Raw genomic sequence first — 19,148 nt, 5'->3', positions numbered from 1 at the left:
GAATCATTCGGAGAAGCAATTTAAATCATGATTTAAATCAAATCAACTTTTGATTTAGGGAGGAGGAGTGATAACAGAGTTTGTGTGATTGAGGTGGTTTGAAAGACAGCTGCCATGACTGCTGCAATTGCAGTGGCCATCTCAAAGGCCCAACATGGAGGCATCAGTTCATATACCTGGAACTTCTACTGAGCATACCAGCAACAGTGAAGTGTCCGAGAAACAACTGAGCCTCTCCAACATCAACATGTATCAAAGTTCAATTTGGAATAAGTCAACACTTGAACTAATCAATTAATTGTGGAACACCTCTGTTATGAACCAGGAACTTTCCCCAGTGACGTTTCAGCACAAATGAAATTATGGTAACATATCTGTATATTGTTAGTTTTTACACATCACTTTGTGTGGGGCAACAGCTGGTATAGCACAGCAGGGAGGAGAACCTGGCTGGGAGTCCAGAGTCTGTGAGTTCAAATCCCCGCTCATGTCTCCTGGGTGTCAAGGGCCAGCCAAAGATCACCCCCACAGTGAGTGGCTCAGGGGTTACATGACCTGCCACTTGTGCAGCCGTGGGCAAACTGCATAGTCCCAAGGAGCCCAGTTGCCCCCCAGCTGGTGGTTGCGGACAAGGAAGGGGCTGGCTTGTGCAGCTGTGGCAAGCTGAGCAGGCCCTAGCCAGCTCAGAGGGAGGCAATGGTAAACCCCCTCTGAATACCGCTTACCATGAAAACCCTATTCATAGGGTAGCCATAAGTCGGGACTGACTTGAAGGCAGTCCATTTTCATTTGTGTGGGGCAGTCATACAACTACTTCACTAAAAGTCCAACTACATGTTACCACACATACTGTATCATATTCACTCTATCTTATTCTCTAATTCTCTAACAACTGTAATACCACTGTTCCAAGCTAGCCACCCCATCTGATGCATAGTTTCTATGAACAATGAATTTTTAGTGTTATTTCTTTATTCAGTAGCAATTTCACTGTCCCAAGTAGTTTCTACATATTTTTCCAGAGGTCCTAGGCAGGGGCCAACTGAATGGTTTATTGGGGAATCTACAGTTTTGAGCAGTGCAAATTCAGGACAGAACTTCACATTTTGGAAAGAGAACTTGCATGGGCCAGTTTAGCAACACGTGAAACAACTCCAGGACTGTCACATTTTTATAGATTTGACAATATACAGTGTTAGGCCTCTGACCTATGATATACAACAGTTATGAAAATTAATACAAACAAAGAGACCAGGCAATGTTTTCCTAATCAATAATCCTGACCTTCTTAACTCTAAAATCATAAGTAACATTTCCTCTTTAAAAACATAATAATGCTTTAGGCAAAACCTATTTATTCTATACACGCACCCTGCAAAAATTAGAGACTGTAGTCCATTTTGCAAACTTAAAGGAAAATGTATTAATTAAGATTATAATTTTTTCATGATCTTGCCCAGAGTTATCCTCTCTCCTAGAAGTAGGTTAGAAGCTATCTGAAAATCAAATGTCATGTGATATGAAATTAAGTTTTGCAACTTTTATGCTTTAGTTCTTAAACTGTTAAAAATTATATTGTCAGACAAAAATGAAGCTCAACAAAACAGAAGCAAAAATGTAATAAACTGAAAAGTAAACACCTTTAATCCAACAAGAAATAGAAATAAGTATTTGAGAGAGTATTAAAAAGTATCTCTATATATTAGTTAAATGGATCAAATCAAGAAATGGCATGCAACCATTAAAAAAGCAGAAGGAGAGCAGCTGTTACATTCTATACAAGTTTACTGGGCAAATCATAGAGGTGAAGACTGAGCAGGGATCCAGCCAGCCAATACTTGTGGTCACATTGATTCCTCCAGCCAAAGAGAAAGAAACCACCCCTTCCTGTATTTTCCAGCTGCAGAGAATTCAGGAAGTTAAGAGTTTTTGTCTGCCTTCATGATGGACACTTTTAGAAGGTACAAGTAATTCCTCACTGCTTCTGCAAAAGCCAGTGATAACAGAGAGGTCATTGTTCCTTACCCCCAGCAGGTCTTCTGCTGTTCAGAGACATTCTAGCATCTTTGTGCTAGAGTGGCCAAACCCCTTCTCCAACTAGAGAGAGGATGCCACTACAGACCTATTGTGTAGGTTTCTGAAACTGTAAAAGTTAATGGAACTCACTTTGCCATTAAGCCCATGGGGAAATAAATATTCACACTAATTTCAATGGCACTGAACTACATCAACTGCCAGTAGCACTGAGCAACTGTGCTCAGTACTGGGAAAACCATTTCAATACTGTTTTGATCATTCCTGGAGGGCAGGTCTCAGAAGGTGGTACTGGCAATTTCTGTTTGTCTGCATGGGTGTTGGCTCTTAGGCTGCTGCTGACACCCTGTTCTCTCCTCACTCTCCGCTTTAAATCCAATTCTTCTGTAGGGAACCTATGAAACTCTTGCAAAGGTGACTGAAATCAGTGAAAGGCTGGATGTGGCCTAACAAACTGAAGTTTAATCCAAACAAAGTCAGAGTACTGATGGTAGTGGGGAGAGCTGCCCCAAGACCTGTTCTGGATGGGGAGGAGCAGGCACACAGTTGGGACCATTCAAGTGGTGGCTATGGTCATGAGTGCTTTTGACCACCTTAAGCTAGTATTCCACCTGTAGCATTTCCTGGAGAAAGCATATCCTACTATATCTAAACAAAGCCTGTCAACTGGTGCACAATGGGGCAGCAAAGAATGCCACCATTCAACCATATTGCATCCATATATTAGTTGTTCTGGCTCCCATTCTGTTTCTAGCAACAGTTCAACGAGCTGGCTCTTATGTTTATACCCTTAAATTAGTTTGGGACCCTGATATTTGAAGGACCATCTTCTCCTACAGAAACCTGTCCCACCCTGCAGTCAACAGGAGAGGCCATGTTACAGGTCTCTCTGACCTGGGAGATATGGAGGATGGGGTCATTTTGTCAGAGGTGCCCAGATTACAGAATTCACTGCCCTAGAGATCCATCGCTCCACTTCATGAAGCCTGTTCAGATGGCAGATTAAAATTGCTTGGGCTTAATGTATCATTTATGGCACTGTTGGCTCGGATGTCCGTAGCTTCTCTTTCCTCCAGGCTTTCAAATAGGGTGGTAGGGCAGGTTTTTTATTGGTACTTTTGGTAACTTTGTTTATGAAAGCACATATTGCATTTTCCCAAAGGTATCCTCCTAAATCTATGTTTTATGGCACTTTATGATTTTCTGTTGCATAGCATTTTTCTATTCTTTATGATAAGCAGTATATAAATTTGCACAAGTAAATAAATGTCCATTTTGTTGCTGTTTGGTTTTTATGCTGCTGCTGTGGGATTGTTGGTTTTCTAAAATACTTCTTTAATACTGTTCTTATTATAGTTCACATATTCTTCTTATTTCTTATTATATTCTTATATTTACTGGAAGCTGCTATAAGGATATGCAGGATACAAATACATCAATAAATACATAATAAGTTATATTGTACACCACTGAGCTCGGAGAACAGGGCAAACAACAACTGTGCATGCAGACAGAAATTTGTTTTCTCTTTTTAATGCAACACTAACCATTGCCAAAGAGAGACACACGGCTGATCAGCTGAACAAGCAATCTGACTCTTCAACACTGGGAACCGCTGCAGCAAAACAGTCCCTGGCTGTGGTGCAGTTTTTTCCTGCATGTACATGCATCTTTTCTGGATTTTCCTGACCTAGATGTCTATATGAGAGAAGCATATGGACTTCACACAAATAAAATGCAACTATTTAACATAATGTTGTAATAAAACATAAGAATATTTTTAAAGACATGGCCAAGAGGGCTGTGCACTTTGCTTTTTTTAAATTCTCCATCTCTTAAAAACATGCAGCAGCAACCTGTTTATCATGCATGGATAGCCCTGGGTTAGAAGTGTTCATTCATTCAGTAGCACCCACAAAAATAGATTAATTCTTCACATCACAAAACTAGTCTCTTCCTACCTAGAGTATATGCCAAAGAGTGCATTGAGCCCAGCAAGTTAGAAATCCCAAAAGGGGCTGGTTCCTCCACATTACTCTGTCCCTAAATTGTTCCTGGGGCCTGGTATCACCACTCACAATTATTCTGTGGAAAAATAAAATTCAATTATGGCTTTTTCTAATCAATTAAGACTGTTATTAACTGTGTGGGCTTCTGGCTATGGCTGTCTAATAATCAATGGGCTGGCATTCTGTTTCAAAACTTCATTTTCCTATTTAAATCATACCATTGAACTTTTCATAAGTTCCTGAATGTCATTTATAATAAAACAAAAAATTAAATATGACATTGCATATTAGATTATGGGTGCTTCCATACTGTTACTATTTTGGGGTGGGATTTAGTCATATACTGGCACATTCAGATTGCGCAAACAAAGCTGATTTGGAGCTCTTACACGACAAACCTACTTCCCCAAAAGATCAGGCTTTCTGTGATAAGGAAATTTAAGTATCCTAGAGTGTTGGACTACAACCTGGGAGACCAGGGTTCGAATCTCCACACAGCCATGAAGTTCACTGGGCCAGTCACTGCCTCTCAGCCTCAGAGGAAGGCAATGGTCAACCACCTCTGAATACTGCTTACCATGAAAACCCTATTCGTAGGGTCAACATAAGTCGGGATTGACTTGAACAGCAGGCCATTTCCATTTCCAAGACAAACTGTTGTACAAATAGATCAGTCACTTTTAAAAGGTAAGACACCACTGTTTACAGTATTGCTTACAGATACAGAAATGCTACCACAACCCAGTTATGGGCAATATTTTAATCTCCAAGGAGTCCTTGATCCCAAGGAGGAGAGGGGAGAGGAACAAGTAAAACTGCAGAATAACTTAAGGCCTCAAGCACAACTGTAAAGGGGTATAGTATACATAGCTCTTCAGTTGTATTAATCTCTGAAAAATCAATAAAAAGTAAACAAATGTCTGTTCATAGATAACAAGATCTAAGCTTCCCCAAACTACCAATAAATGACATGAATTAGTATGCTGATCTTATTAATATACTCATAAAATTTTATTCCAGACTGTAATGTGCCCATAATTGCACCTGCTTGTTCAGTCTGTTGCATAACAGGAAACGCATTGTCTAAAATTGATTGTACATAAATGTGCATTATCTAACTACTGGGTGGTCGATGGTAATTGACCGGATCCATGATGAATGAACCATTAGTGAAGACACGCATGGTACATGAATGCATAGTCTGGAGGATCATGGTACGTCTGTGGACACAGTAGATCTTGTTTGCAGCAAAGTTATTGACAAGCTATTCACCATTAGGGGGCTCTACAGCAGGTTGGGCAACTGTACTCAGTAAGTATCCATTAATGCCTCTGTGTCAAACTCAAGGGACATCTCGAGTGGAGTGCCACAAGGCAGTGCGGAGAGGGAATATTTATGAAATTAAGCTGGGATTGCTGACACCACAGGAGACAGAATGACGATTCAAAATATTTATTTATTAAATTTATATCCTGCCCTTCTTCCCAGAAGGAGTCCAGGGCAGCAACAAAAACAATGAAAGCACTCTAAAACATCTTAAAAACAAAACATCTTAAAAATCATATTACAAGAAAACATCTTAAAAGCATCTTTAAAAAAACTTTTAAAACATCTTAAAAAGCATTTCCAACACAGATGCAGACAGGGATAAGGTCTCTATTTAAAAGGCTTGTTGAAAGAGGAAGGTCTTCAGTAGGTACCAAAAAGATAACAGAGATAGTACCTGTCTAATACATAAGGGGAGAGAATTCCAAAGGGTCAGTGCCACTACACTAAAGGTCCACTACCTAAGTTGTACGGAACGGACCTCCTGATAAGATGGTATCTGCAGGAGGCTCTCACCTACAGAGCCCAGTGATCAACTGGGTATATAAAGAGCAAGGCAATCTTTCAGGTATCCTGGTCCCAAGCTGCATAGGGCTTTGTACTTTGTAAACATGATACTGACAAGCAGGAATGCTAAGCCAAAACCAATAGGATGAAATTAAATGGAGAGATGTAAAGTCCTGCACTTTGGTACAAAAAAAGAGAAAAAAGTATAGGACTGGGTAAGACTTGGCTGGGCAGCAGTTTGTGTGAAAGAGATCAAAGTGTCCTGGTAGATCACAAACTGAATACGAGCCAGGAATGTAATGCAGCTGCTTAAAAAAAAAGTTAATGCATTCTCAGACTGCATTAAAAAAATTAATCATGTTCAGATCACAGGAAGTAATCGTTCTGCTCTATTCTCTGCTGGTCAGGCCACATCTGGAGAATTGTGTCCAGTTCCGAGTGCCACATTTTCACCAACTGGAGTGTGCCCAGAGGAAGTGATCAGGATGGTGAGAGGCTTGGAAACCAAGTCCTATGACAGGGTAAGGAACCTTTTTGGCTCCATGGACCAAATCCTTATCAAGATCTGTCTTGCGGGCCAAATTTTACAAATCCCTTGCACTGCCTTTAAGTCTCCATGATTGGAGACTTAAAGGGGGGAGGGGGGAGAAACTGGCAAAATCCTTTTCCAAGTCTCCCTGTGCTTGCCTTTTGATCCTCTATGATCAGAGACTTAAAGGCGGAAGGAAGAAACTTCTCTTCCCCTCCCCCTTTAATTCCCCTGATTTTATTTATTCAGTTATTTATTGCACTTGTATACCGCCCCGTAGCCAAAGCTCTCTGGGCGGTTTACAGCAATCAAAAACATTAAAACAAATATACAATTTAAAACACATATTTTAAAAACACATATTTTAAAAACAATTTAAAACACAATTTTAAAATTTAAAACAATATAAAACAATATAAAAACAATTTCAAACACATGCTAAAATGCCTGGGAGAAGAGGAAAGTCTTGACCTGGTGCCGAAAAGGTCAAAACAGTGTTGGCGCCAGGCGCACCTCGTCAAAAAAATAATTCCATAATTTGGGGGCCACCATTGAGAAGGCCCTCTCCCCTGTTGCCACAATCCCAGCTTTCCTTGGAGTAGGCACCTGGAGGAGGGCCTTTGATCTTGAACGTAGTGTACGGGTGGGTTCGTATCGGGAGAGGCGTTCCATCAGGTATTGTGGTCCCAAACCGTGTAAGGCTTTATAGGTTAAAACCAGCACCTTGAATCGAGCTCGGAAACATACAGGCAGCCAATGCAAGCGGGCCAGAATCGGTTTTATTTGTTCGGACCGTCTGGTCCCCGTTACCAATCTGGCTGCTGCATTTTGCACAAGCTGCAGTTTCCGAACCGTCTTCAAAGGCAGCTCCACATAGAGCGCATTGCAGTAATCTAACTTGGAGGTTACCAGAGCATGGACAACTGAAGCCAGGTTATCCCTGTCCAGATAGGGATGTAGTTGGGCCACCAACCGAAGTTGGTAGAAGGCACTCCGTGCCACCGAGGCTACCTGAGCCTCAAGTGACAGAGATGGTTCTAGGAGAACCCCCAAGCTACGAACCTGCTTCTTCAGGGGGAGTGCAACCCCATCCAGAACAGGTTGGACATCCACCATCTGATCAGAAGAACCACCCACTAGCAGCATCTCAGTCTTGTCTGGATTGAGCCTCAGTATATTAGCCCTCATCCAGTCCATTGTCGCAGCCAGGCACTGGTTCAGCACATTGACAGCCTCACCTGAACAAGATGAAAAGGAGAAATAGAGCTGCGTGTCATCAGCATACTGATGGCAACGCACTCCAAAGCTTCGGCTGACTGCACCCAACGGTTTCATGTACATTCTCTGATCACAGAGAATTAAAAGGCAAACATGGGGAGACTTGGGAAAGACTTTAAGACAGCCCTTACTCTTCCGTCTGAGCAAACGGGAGCACAGAAACTGTCTTAAAACCTTTGCAAATGCCTCTTTGAGCATGGATGCGTGCACTGCTTCACCAGCCACCTTTGCACAGGGCTTTAATCCCTGCTCAGCTCATCTGACAAGAATTTTGTGGTTGCAACTGGCACCGGAGATCCTACATTGAGTAGATGGTTAGACTAGATGGTCTCCAATGCAGTTCTAATAAATACTTAAAACTCAACATGATATACAAGATGAAAGCTAGTTTAATACAGACATAATCCAAAAATTGCTGTTACTTCTTCCAAAACTATCTAATAAGCTTGTATGCCATGAAATAGTACCATCTATGGACATGCAAATTTAAATGACACACTACCATATCAGAGAACAAAAATAAATAATAAAAGCACTATGTTGATTGTAGCCAGGGATCTTAATTTTTTTGCTAGCCTTGACAACTACTCAAAGTCTGTAGTCAGCAGGACAGTGTCTCTTACCCAATGAGTGCCATCACAATGAGCTTTAGAGACACAGGGCACTTCTGAAGCATGACAAAGGCCAATCTCTTCCCCAAGCTTCCCCAGGAGGCAGACTGGAGCTTGTTTGTTGTACTGTACTTCCAAGGTCCCTTGGTGTGCCTCCAAAGCACAGACCAACACAGACTAAGAATAGCCCTCCTCTTGTATCAGGACTGCAGTAGGGAGGCTCCCTGTAGCTATATCGTGTTTATGTGGCGCAGAGTGGTAAGCAGCGGTAACGCAGCCGAAGTTCTGCTCATGGCCGGAGTTCGATTCCAACGGAAGGAGGAAGTTGAATCTCCAGTAAAAGGGGTTGAGGGCCACTCAGCCTTACATCCATCCGTGGTCGGTAAAATGAGTACCCAGCATATGCTGGGGGGTAAAGAAAGGCCGGGGAAGGAACTGGCAATCCCACCCCATATATATGGTCTGCCTAGTAAAACGTCGCAAGACGTCACCCTAAGAGTCGGAAACGACTCGCACTACAAGTGCAGGAACACCTTTACCTTTTTACCAAGCAACCTCAAGCACAGCATGACTCAGACAAGGTGCACCAATCCTTCCAAACTTAGAGATGGCACTTGAGGGAGGATAGTCATACTGGTGGCAGGAGGGACCAGCACCATGGGCAATGTCATGAGTATGGAAACCCATATATAGATATAGATATATCTATAGATATATATAAATAGATAGATATAGATAGATGTAGATATAGATAGATAGATTATAGACAGACAGACATAGATATAGATATATAATATATAGAAGGAGCCAGGACAGCGAACAAAAACATTGAAAGCACATTAAAATATCTTAAAAACGAAAGACTTTAAAACAGATTAAAACAAAACGTCTTAAAAAGCAATTCTAACACAGACACAGATTGGGATAAGGTTTCTACTTTAAAGTCTTGCTGAAAGAGGAAGGTAAACAAAGGCACCGAAAAGATAACAGAGATGGTGCCTGTCTATTTTAGAATTCCAAATGATCGGTGCCACAACACTAAAGGCTCGCTTCCTCTGTTGTGTGGAACGGACCACCTGATAAAATGGCATCTGCAGGAGGCCCTCACCCGCTGATCGACTGGGTATTTAAGAGATAATAATAATAATAAAATAAAAATTTATTTTTAGGCCGCCTATCTGGCCGAATGAACGGCCACTCTAGGCTAAGACGATCTTTCAGGTATCCTGGTCCCCAGCTGTATAGGGTATTGGATGTTTATATGTTGTGAACCGCCCAGAGAGCTTCAGCTATGGGGCGGTATAAAAATCTAATTAATAAATAAATAATTTGTACACCAAAACCAGAACCTTGAACTTAGCCTGGTAGCTAATGGGCAGCCACTGCAATTCTTTCAGCAGTGAGGCAACATGTTGGTGATACCCTGCTCCAGTGAGCAGTCGCACTTTGCACCAGCTGCAGCTTCCAAACCAATGTCAAGGGCAGCCCCACACAGAGTGCATTACAGTAATTCAGATTAAAAGTTACCAGTGCATGGACAATTGTATCCTTATTGCCAACAAATCCAGCATGCACAAACAAAAGCTCTTTTTCAGGAATAGTTTCTTTATTTTACACTATAGAAAAAGCACTCCACCTTATGATATTATCACACATTATGTTGATTTCTGCTGCAGAGTGTCTTTCTTAAGAGTTACTCTATACTTACATGTAATTACAAATGTATTTTAAAAAGCCTAGACATACTTCAACATTTGTGAAATTACATTTCAGAGTAAGCAATATTTTAGTAACAAAGGAAATGTCATGTGTGTCAAACCAAAGCATTGCTGCGATTATAAATCTGATGTTACAAAAAGAAAAGGGGGGGGGGGAGAGAGAGAGAGAGAGAATAGTCGTCCTCAATATAAGTCTGGGACTGAAGTTGTAACAGAAAAATAGTTACTGATAGTAACACTAGAAATACAGTAAGGCCCCGCTTTACGGTGCTTTGCTAATGCAGCGGTCTCAGTTAGATGCAATTAGACTAAAGCCCCACTCATACAACGCTTGTTCCGCTGTTTGGTTTTCGAGCGTTGCGCACCATTTTATGCAATGACTTCTGCTTTTCAGCAGTTTTCGCTTTTCAGCGGGGGTCCAGAACGTAACCCACCATATGAGTGGGTCCCTACTGTAACCTAGCTGAAATGAAATGAGAAGTTTTAGTATTTTCAGGAAGATAGAGATCCACCTTCCTTCAGCATTCAGCACCATTGAGCAGGAGAGACTTCAAAGACTGGTTCACTGTTGTCCACTTTACTGTTGGAGATGAGAAACAAGAAACTTACAGCAGGAATTATTTATACCCCACAACAAGTCACTGAAATATCCTACATCCTAGCCAAGCGGATTGGAGTTCCAACATGGATGCAGAAAGAAACACTATCACAGTATTTTCTCTCAGATCTAGAATATTTGCCCACGCAGCCAACATAGAGAAAGGCAAGTCCTTCCGTTCCCACTTCCCAGAGATCAAAGGAGATGCTAGAAACATGGGAATACTACTCAAATTTGAGAGACTTTAGCTAATGTGTATGAAGGAGCAAACCAAGAAGAGTCCTACATTTAAATGCAGATGGTCTGATAATCACTGCCTACAAAAGTTAAGCACCATTTCTTCCAACATATAGGCCCCAAACAGCTGTAATGTTCAAATGTATGATGCGACTATTTCCTCCTGTAGTCATAGCAGCCACAGGTGGATGTGAGATAATTAGTGATCAGTGTGCAGGGTGGGATGGGTAATCCTTTTCTCATTATGGTCCCATCAAAAATTGTCCCCTTGAAAATGCTATTAGCCCTGGGACGGACACCTCCTTTGGCACCAAAGAAATCTATCAATTTGAAGTGAAGAAGGGCAAAATAAGCTACATATTTGGTAGTGTGTTTTTCTCTTAACAGCAGAACATAATGTATCCACAAAACTAGTATTTACCAAACATGGCTCAAAGATCATATTACACCTTTGGCTTTTCAACAAGAAGAAACACAGAATGCATGCATGCCAATACAAGAAGCCACATGGGTTTAAATAGTTTTAAGAAAAATCATATCCTCTCTTTACTCACAACTTTAAAAAATAATTTAAAGTGATTTAATTTAAATCACCGGGTTCTTTTATAAAAAAACCCTAAAAGGTCCTATATTAATTTTGGAAGATGCCTGGCTTTGGTTTTAGGCACATCTCCAATGGGAACAAATCCCACAGTTTGGGGCAACCACCAAGAATGCCTTTCCACTTCTTTCTCATATGAACCTGGCGCAGACATGGTATAGGTCAACAGCATACATATTGTTGATTTTGGAAATTAAAGTGGCATGGAGAGGAGATGGACGTCTTGTAGGCACATAGTGCCCAAGCTGCTTAGTGCTCTGTACACCAAAATCAGCACCTTCAGTTGTGCCCTGAAGTCTGACAAGCCAATGAAGATCCTGGAAAACATTTGTCAACAAGATTCCAAGAACCACCTCTGGCAAAGGAAGCAGCACTGCATTCAACATCGGTTGAAGCCCCCAATCAGCACATTAGGGTAGCTCAGCTTCAGATATGAGGGCATGACAAAGGAGTGTCAGTTCTGAATCTGAAAAGGGCCAAAATACTTTTTTTTTTGCATTGTTTCTTAAAAAGCACTTCTGACCACTTCTACCACCCTAAATTTTAAGTGTAGTCACTCCACCACACAGCTGTTTGCGCCTTCAATGGCCAAGAGCTGCTATTTCTATATTAGCACACATTATCCATTTGACTCATGAGTCCCCCCCCCCCGCAAAAAGCCAACTGCCATGACCCTAATAGCCACACTTCTTCCAAAACTATACAACAAGAAGGAACTTTGACCGGTGCAGACATGATGGCTTCAATATTAAAAGCCAACCTCTCTCTCTCCCCCCCCCGTTTGCTTTTACATTCAGCTTCATGATTAAAAAGCTTGCTCATTTATTTTATGGCATTTTGATTGGTCATAATAAAGGGATTTTGGATTTTTCAATTTAGCTCTGCCTAGCTTAACTGATTGGTTTCTCTCAGCAAAAAACTTACTTGGCAAATAGCACCTCAGGAGATTATTTCTCCAAACTATACTGATCCACAAAGCAAACTGAGATTTAGTACTATTGAGGAATTTGCCTACATTCAGATGCTTCCTTCTGATGTTGTTACGGGTTACCTCACTCTAAGGAAAGCAACAACTGTTGTTCCCTGAGAAGTGGTAAGAAAGCCAAACCCTTGTTTGAAAGGCTGACTGTGAAAATCATTGTGCATGTGTGTGTATATAATAGGCTAAAGTTTTTAGAATTAAAATATGGATTCCAGTTATTGATTTCTTTCCGCCTTGAAGACCTGGCTGTTCAGGCAGGCCTATGGGATTTCTGGGATGGGTTAGTTTTAATGTGGTCGGAAGAGTGGGGTTTAGATGAATTGTGGTTCTTGTTGTTTTTATTGTATTTTATTACATGTTGTACGTCGCCTAGAGTGGCCGTTAACTCGGCCAGATAGGCGACTCAGAAATAAAATTTATTTATTATTATTATTTATTATACATCATCGTTGCTGTGAAAAAATGGCAGCGTTTCAGCCATGCTCAGCTATACCACTGCCTGGGAGAAACTGAACTAGTTGTCAAGGTCAATCTGCTGCTCCACAATTTTGTCAGAAGTCTATATGGCATCAGAATTTTGGAATAATTTACTATGGAGAAACAACCAGCTCTTGTAATTAATTCAGAAGAGGTTACAATTAGAACTTTCTGGCAACCTACTGTAGCCTTGTGATAAAATTAGGAAAATTTTGGAATATCCAAATGAAAATATATATACCACAAATTACCAAAGACATTAAAATTCAGTAGATGCATCCAAACACAGAGAAAGGCAATAGTAAACCACCTCTGAATACCTCTTACCACAAAAACCCTATGAACAGAGTATCCAAAATACAACACAAGATAGTGCTGGAAGATGAGACCCCAGGTCAGAAGGCACTCACCAAGCTACTGGGGAAGAACAAAGGACAAGTGTGAGTAGCGCTGTGACTAATGATCCAGCTGGGTCAAAGCCAAAAGGAAGCCCAGAGGCTGATGCGCACAGATATGAACGGAGAGTCCGGAGTTGTACGACAGGAAAAACTTCCTAACTGTTAGAGGCATACGACAATGGGACCAATTACCTAGAGAGGTAGGGGGCTCTCCGACGCTGGAGGCATTCAAGAGGCAGCTGGACAGCCATCTGTCGGGAATGCTTTGATTTGGATTCCTGCATTGAGCAGGGGGTTGGACTCGATGGCCTTATAGGCCCCTTCCAACTCTACTATTCTATGATTCTATGACTTACACAATAGGAACATGGAATGTGAGAAGCATGAACCAGGGAAAGTTAGAAACTGTTAAGCAAGAAATGGAATGTATCAACATTAAAATACATGGCATGAGTGAATTAAAATGGATGGCAATGGGACATTTTCAATCAGGCAACTATTTTATTTTATGCAGGAAATGAGAATTTAAGAAGAAATGGGGTTGCTTTAATAGTGAGAAGTGATGTAGCAAAAGCAATTAGGAGCTATAACGCAATGTCTGAGTGAGTGATATCAATGAGATTTAACAGAAAACCTATTAACATAACCATCATCCAAGTCTATACTCCAACAGCAAATGCAGAAGAGGAATTGGAAAGATTTTACACAGAAGTACAGGAAAAAATTGATCACACAACAAAACAAGATGTGCTGATAATCATAGGGGACTAGAATGCAAAAGTAGGGAACAGAGAAGAACTAGGAATAGTGGGGAAATGGGGCTTAGGAGATACAAATGAAGCAGGAGAAAGACTTTTTGGATTCTGTGAAGCCAATAATTTGTTTCTTGCAAATACATTTTTTGAGCAACCAAAAAGACGACTGTACATGTGGACATCACCAAATGGGCAATATAGGAATCAAATGGATTATATAATTTGTAGCAGAAGATGGAAAAGTTCCATACTTTCTGCAAAAACAAGACCAGGAGCAGATTGCGGTACAGATCATGAACTGGTAATATTGAAAATCAGAGTAAAGCTCAAGAAGAACAAAGCAATCATTATGCCAAAATACAATTTAAATAGCATCACAGAAGAATATAAAGATCAAATAAGGAACAGATTGGAGGCTTTAATCTTAGTTGATAGAGAACCAGAAGAACTATGGAGTGAAGCCAGAGACATTATGAGGGAAGAATGCAAAAAGACAATACCTCTAGTTCAAAAGAGAGAAAGACCTCAATGGATGACTGAAAAAAATCTTAAAATGATTAAAGAGAGAAGGAAAGCAAAAGCAAAAGGAGATAGAAATACAGTTAGAACCCTAAATGCAACTATACAGTGACTAGTAACTGGGACAAAGAACTATTACAATAGCTATTGTATAGAAACAGAAGAGGACAACAAAAAGGGTTAGAACAAGAGCCCTATTCCAAAAGAACAGAGAAATTAAAGAGAAATTTAAACCAAGAGTAAGGATGTTGAATAATCAACAGGGGAGCTCACTGACTGACTGACATTTAAAAAAGGGAATATGGAAGCAATACACTGAACAACTCTATAAAAGAGATGACAGATTCATTCACAGAGGAACCATATGATGAAGAACCAGAAATTTTAGAATGGGAGGTGAAAGCTGCTCTTAAAATACTTGGAAGAAACAAATCACCAGGAATAGATGGCATACCAATAGAGTTGCTACAAATTACCGAGACTGGATCTGTCCACATTTTGAGAAAAATGTGTCAACAAATATGGAAAAGAAAACAATGGCCCAAGGACTGGAAGCGTTCAATATACATCCCACTTCCAAAGAAAGGAGATCCCAGGGAATGCAGTAATTTTCGAACTATGGCCTTAATATCCCATGCAAGTAAAGTAATGCTCAAGATTCTACAACAAAGGCTCTAACCATATATGGAGCGAGAAATGCCAGATATCCAAGCTGAATTTAGAAAGGGAAGAGGTACCAGAGATCAGATCGCAAACATACGTTGGTTAATGGAATGGACCAAGGAATTTCAGAAGGAAATCACCCTCTGCTTTATAGATTAAAAGCCTTTAAAGCCTTTGACTATGTAGATCACGAAACACTATGGAATGCTTTAAAAGAAATGGGGGTGCCATAGCATCTGATTGTCCTGATGCGCAACTCTGGATAAGAGGTTACTGTAAGGCCAGAATATGGAGAAACCGACTGGTTTTCATTCGGAAACGGTGTGAGACAGGGGTGTATTTTATCACCCTATTTGTTTAATCTATATGCAGAACATATCATACGAAAAGCGGGATTGGATCAAGACGAAGGAGGTGTGAAAATAGCATTTTACAAGGAAGGTAATTTAGATAACCTGATTTTTATTATTTTAGGAAATAGTACATAATATTGCCTGTGTCAAGCTGCAAATGCTTGTTTTTTGGGGAAATGGAGTTCCCTAGGGAAGCTGAGTTATGCTGAAGTAAAACAGGCAATAATACAGCATCACCATTATAGTCTGCCATGATGTTCCAAAATAAGGGGCATGTTATGGAATATAAAATAATAAAATGACACCCAGTGCAACTCTTAACTGTATCTTTTTGTACTTGGGTTATAGATTCTAAACCTAGTTAGCTGATTACACAAGCCACAAGGAGCTAAGCTTTCCCCCCCTATTAATATCCAACATAGCAAACAGCTTGTTAAATAACATTAATAATAAAGGGCATAGAGTCTTGACAAATGATGCATTCAGATAATGCATTACAAAGTGAATTATTCGATTTACTAACCAGTTGATCCACATTGTTCTTCAGACACATCCACATCTTCATCTACATCATTTTCTCCCAATAAGCAGGTTTCGTTATCATTCTTGCAACTAGGCCCTGCATCTCCTACTTGCACTGTTTATACTTTGCACATTTTCCTTTTGCCAGAGAAGTAATTGCTTCAAAATATTCCCAGATAGCTTCTCCCTTACACCCAGAATCCATGACAGTTCTTCTGTGGAAAAAATGTGAGGGAATATAGGAACTGGAAGCTGTGTCTGTACTATGATATCTTCCCTTTTTCCTTTCAGTCCACTCCACCGTTCCTTTCTTTTCTGCCTCCAACTGTTCTATATTACTGCTGTCCTAATTCCTTTGCCTTGTGTCACTACCACATAAGCTCAGAACAACAATCTCATTTCCATCCAGCCTGTTCCTTTGTACATGTAACTTTAGCCAGAGAAACAGAAACTGAAAGTCCAGAACTTCCAAGAAGCAAGAGTTTGTAGCTAGGGCTAAGCAGAGTCATCATTCCTCAGAAGCATCCACATCTTCATCCACGTGAAAAACTGAAATTAATGCCCATGTTTGATTGGTAGGTAACTCAATGTGTGTGAGTGTGATATAGCCATTAATTCATTTTAATGGGACTAAGTGTTAACATATTTGTAATAGAATTGAAGGGGAGATAAATTTACTGTTTTACAGAGGGGCCCCACTCACACAGCAGGTTAGGTTCCAGAAGAGGAGAAGATCCCCTCCTCCGGTGCGATCAGCTGGAGTGCGGAGAGCTCCAGCCCCCCGCCCCGCTGGTGCCGTATTAGCAGAACGCCAAAAAGCGGGGCCCTACTGTATTAATGTTTTTTTTAAAAAAAACAAACACTGATTTAAATTTAAAATATCTTGATTTTTTTAATCAGTTTTTATCCAACTTGTCTATATATAAGTTGAACTTTAATAATTTTACAAAGCAAGTTTATAATGAATACATCTGCAAACTATCTACATCTAAAAATCTGTTAAATGTTAATGACTGTCTTTCTTGCATGATTTGGTAAACGCTTCTGCCAACGGCATGCATTGTATCTGGCAAGAAGAGAAGACATATTCCAAATGATAATTGCAAATCCAGCAGAGGTGCCAAGATTTACAGCTTACACAGATCATCAGGAAACACTGCATTCTACTAAACACTAGTCTGCCACACAATTTCAGCAGTCACCATCATAGCAAAACATAATTCTTGATGGAGGTGTATGGGTTTCACTCTCATGATAAATACAGCTTACATTTTTGGTCACTACATGACACCAATGTTCATGGTTGTTTACTAAAATAAGGAGGCAGTAGCGGTTAAAAAGCACAGAAAACAGGGAATCTGGGCAACAGATATAGAGTCCCAAATACCTCAGCTTCCATTTTCAAAAGCTTCTAGCATTCATGAGTACAAAGTTGGAAAACAAGGTTGGAAAACACACTCAAATCCAGACAAAAACATTTCAGTTTTCTGAAACCTGACAACTAAGTCCAACTTTATTAGGCTTGATCCAGTCCATGGCAGGCACAGTTCTCCTGTGCCACCACAGAGACCTCAAACAGAGCTCAGTTTTCCCATTTCCCATTTTAGTGTATGCACTTTGGACACTCAGCATACAAGCTGCTACAATTTGCATGGACTGTCCAAACATCTACTGCTCCTCTCCCAAGAGGTCAAGGAACACAAGCCTGCTGGTCAAGCCTTACATTTTTAAATAACATGCTTTGGGGTAACAATTTCAAAGTAAGAATACAAGGTGTCTCCCCAAAGGAATATATTTAAAAACAAATTTAATAGTTTCTAATAGTCAGTGGCCTCATTCACATGTCAAGTTAAACCACAAGAACAAATCTTGGCTACCTCTCATGATTTGTTTGGTTAGAAGAAACCATGAGTCCAGGTTCAGACAATAATCCAAGGCTTGTAGTTTGTTCCTGGGGTGGCAAGGCCAAAAGTGAAGTGGGGAGTTTTGAGCAGCATGCATCAGCATACTGCTCATTTGGGTTAATAAACCTTGTTTACAAATTGTGGATGAGGAGAGCACATAAACACAATTCCAGGTTAAGATGAGCTTAAACGACTAGGAAGGTGCAAAGTGGGTGCAAGCTCTGCTCCAGGAACCAGCACATTTGCATGGTACTGCTAAGTCACTGTTTGGCTTACTGTGATGTCTGAACCAGGCCAATGTCATTAATTTATTTATTAAATTTATATCTCACTCTTCCTTGTTCACAAATTTTGTCTGGCCTTAGTAGATAGCCAACATCTGTGGATGCTCTCAATCCCCCTCCAGTTCTAGTCTCCGGCATGCCCAGAAGAGCAGGGGGCCGTCAGACTTTCACTTTGGGCTCAGCTGTGCAGGCACTTGGAAGTAGTAAGGTGCTTGCTGCTTCTGTCGGCATAGCACAGTGTGAATGATCCAATGTTCTAAAGTATTCAGGGCTTGTATCTGCACTTCATCCTAGCTTTGGTATGGTCAGAAGCAATAGGAATCTAACAAAACCCAAAGCTCAATGTGATATAAAATAACTACCCAGCTCCACAGAAAAAGAGCAGGGCCACTCATTCACTTTGCAGCAGACAATACAGTCACTTGGACACAATAAGAATAATTTCCATGGCTGGCCTATACCACAAAGCTGAGGCTACTATGCTAGCCACTGAGGGCAGCAGTTCCTCAATTTAGAGTGATTAATACTTCACTGGAAGAAGGGGAGGTACCATCTGCCTTGGAGGTGGCAATGGGGAGTCTCCTCCTTAAAAAGACCTCCCTGGCCCCAGAAGTGTTAAATAACCATTTCCCAATGGCCAATATCCCCTTTTTGGGCAAGATGCTTGAGAAAGCGGTGGTGGTTCGGCTTCAAGCACACTTGGAGGAAACTGGTTACTTGGATCCAGTCTGGCTACAGGCTTGGCAATGGCACTTATGCTGCCTTGGCCGACATGGCTGATGACATCTGTCAGCAGAGAGATTGGGAAGTGTGACTGTTTATTCTCCTTGATCTCTCAGCAGC

General features: G+C 40.7%; 1 protein-coding gene across 3 annotated transcripts in view; it reads right to left on the bottom strand.

The window, feature by feature from the left end:
- Nucleotides 1-19,148, bottom strand: part of TAB2 (TGF-beta activated kinase 1 (MAP3K7) binding protein 2) — a 79,329-nt gene that overhangs the window by 28,744 nt on the left and 31,437 nt on the right. The window contains exon 2 of one of the 3 annotated variants that reach the window (XM_061624083.1): nucleotides 3,582-3,732. The exons of the other annotated variants lie outside the window; for them this stretch is intronic. The gene's annotated coding sequence lies outside the window, so the exon portion shown is untranslated. The remainder of the gene's footprint in view (nucleotides 1-3,581; nucleotides 3,733-19,148) is intronic. 3 annotated transcript variants of the gene reach the window in all.

Source organism: Rhineura floridana, chromosome 4 (genome assembly GCF_030035675.1).
Source record: "Rhineura floridana isolate rRhiFlo1 chromosome 4, rRhiFlo1.hap2, whole genome shotgun sequence".
NCBI classification, from domain to species: Eukaryota; Metazoa; Chordata; class Lepidosauria; order Squamata; family Rhineuridae; genus Rhineura; species Rhineura floridana.
This window is presented reverse-complemented; position numbering and strand designations above follow the sequence as displayed.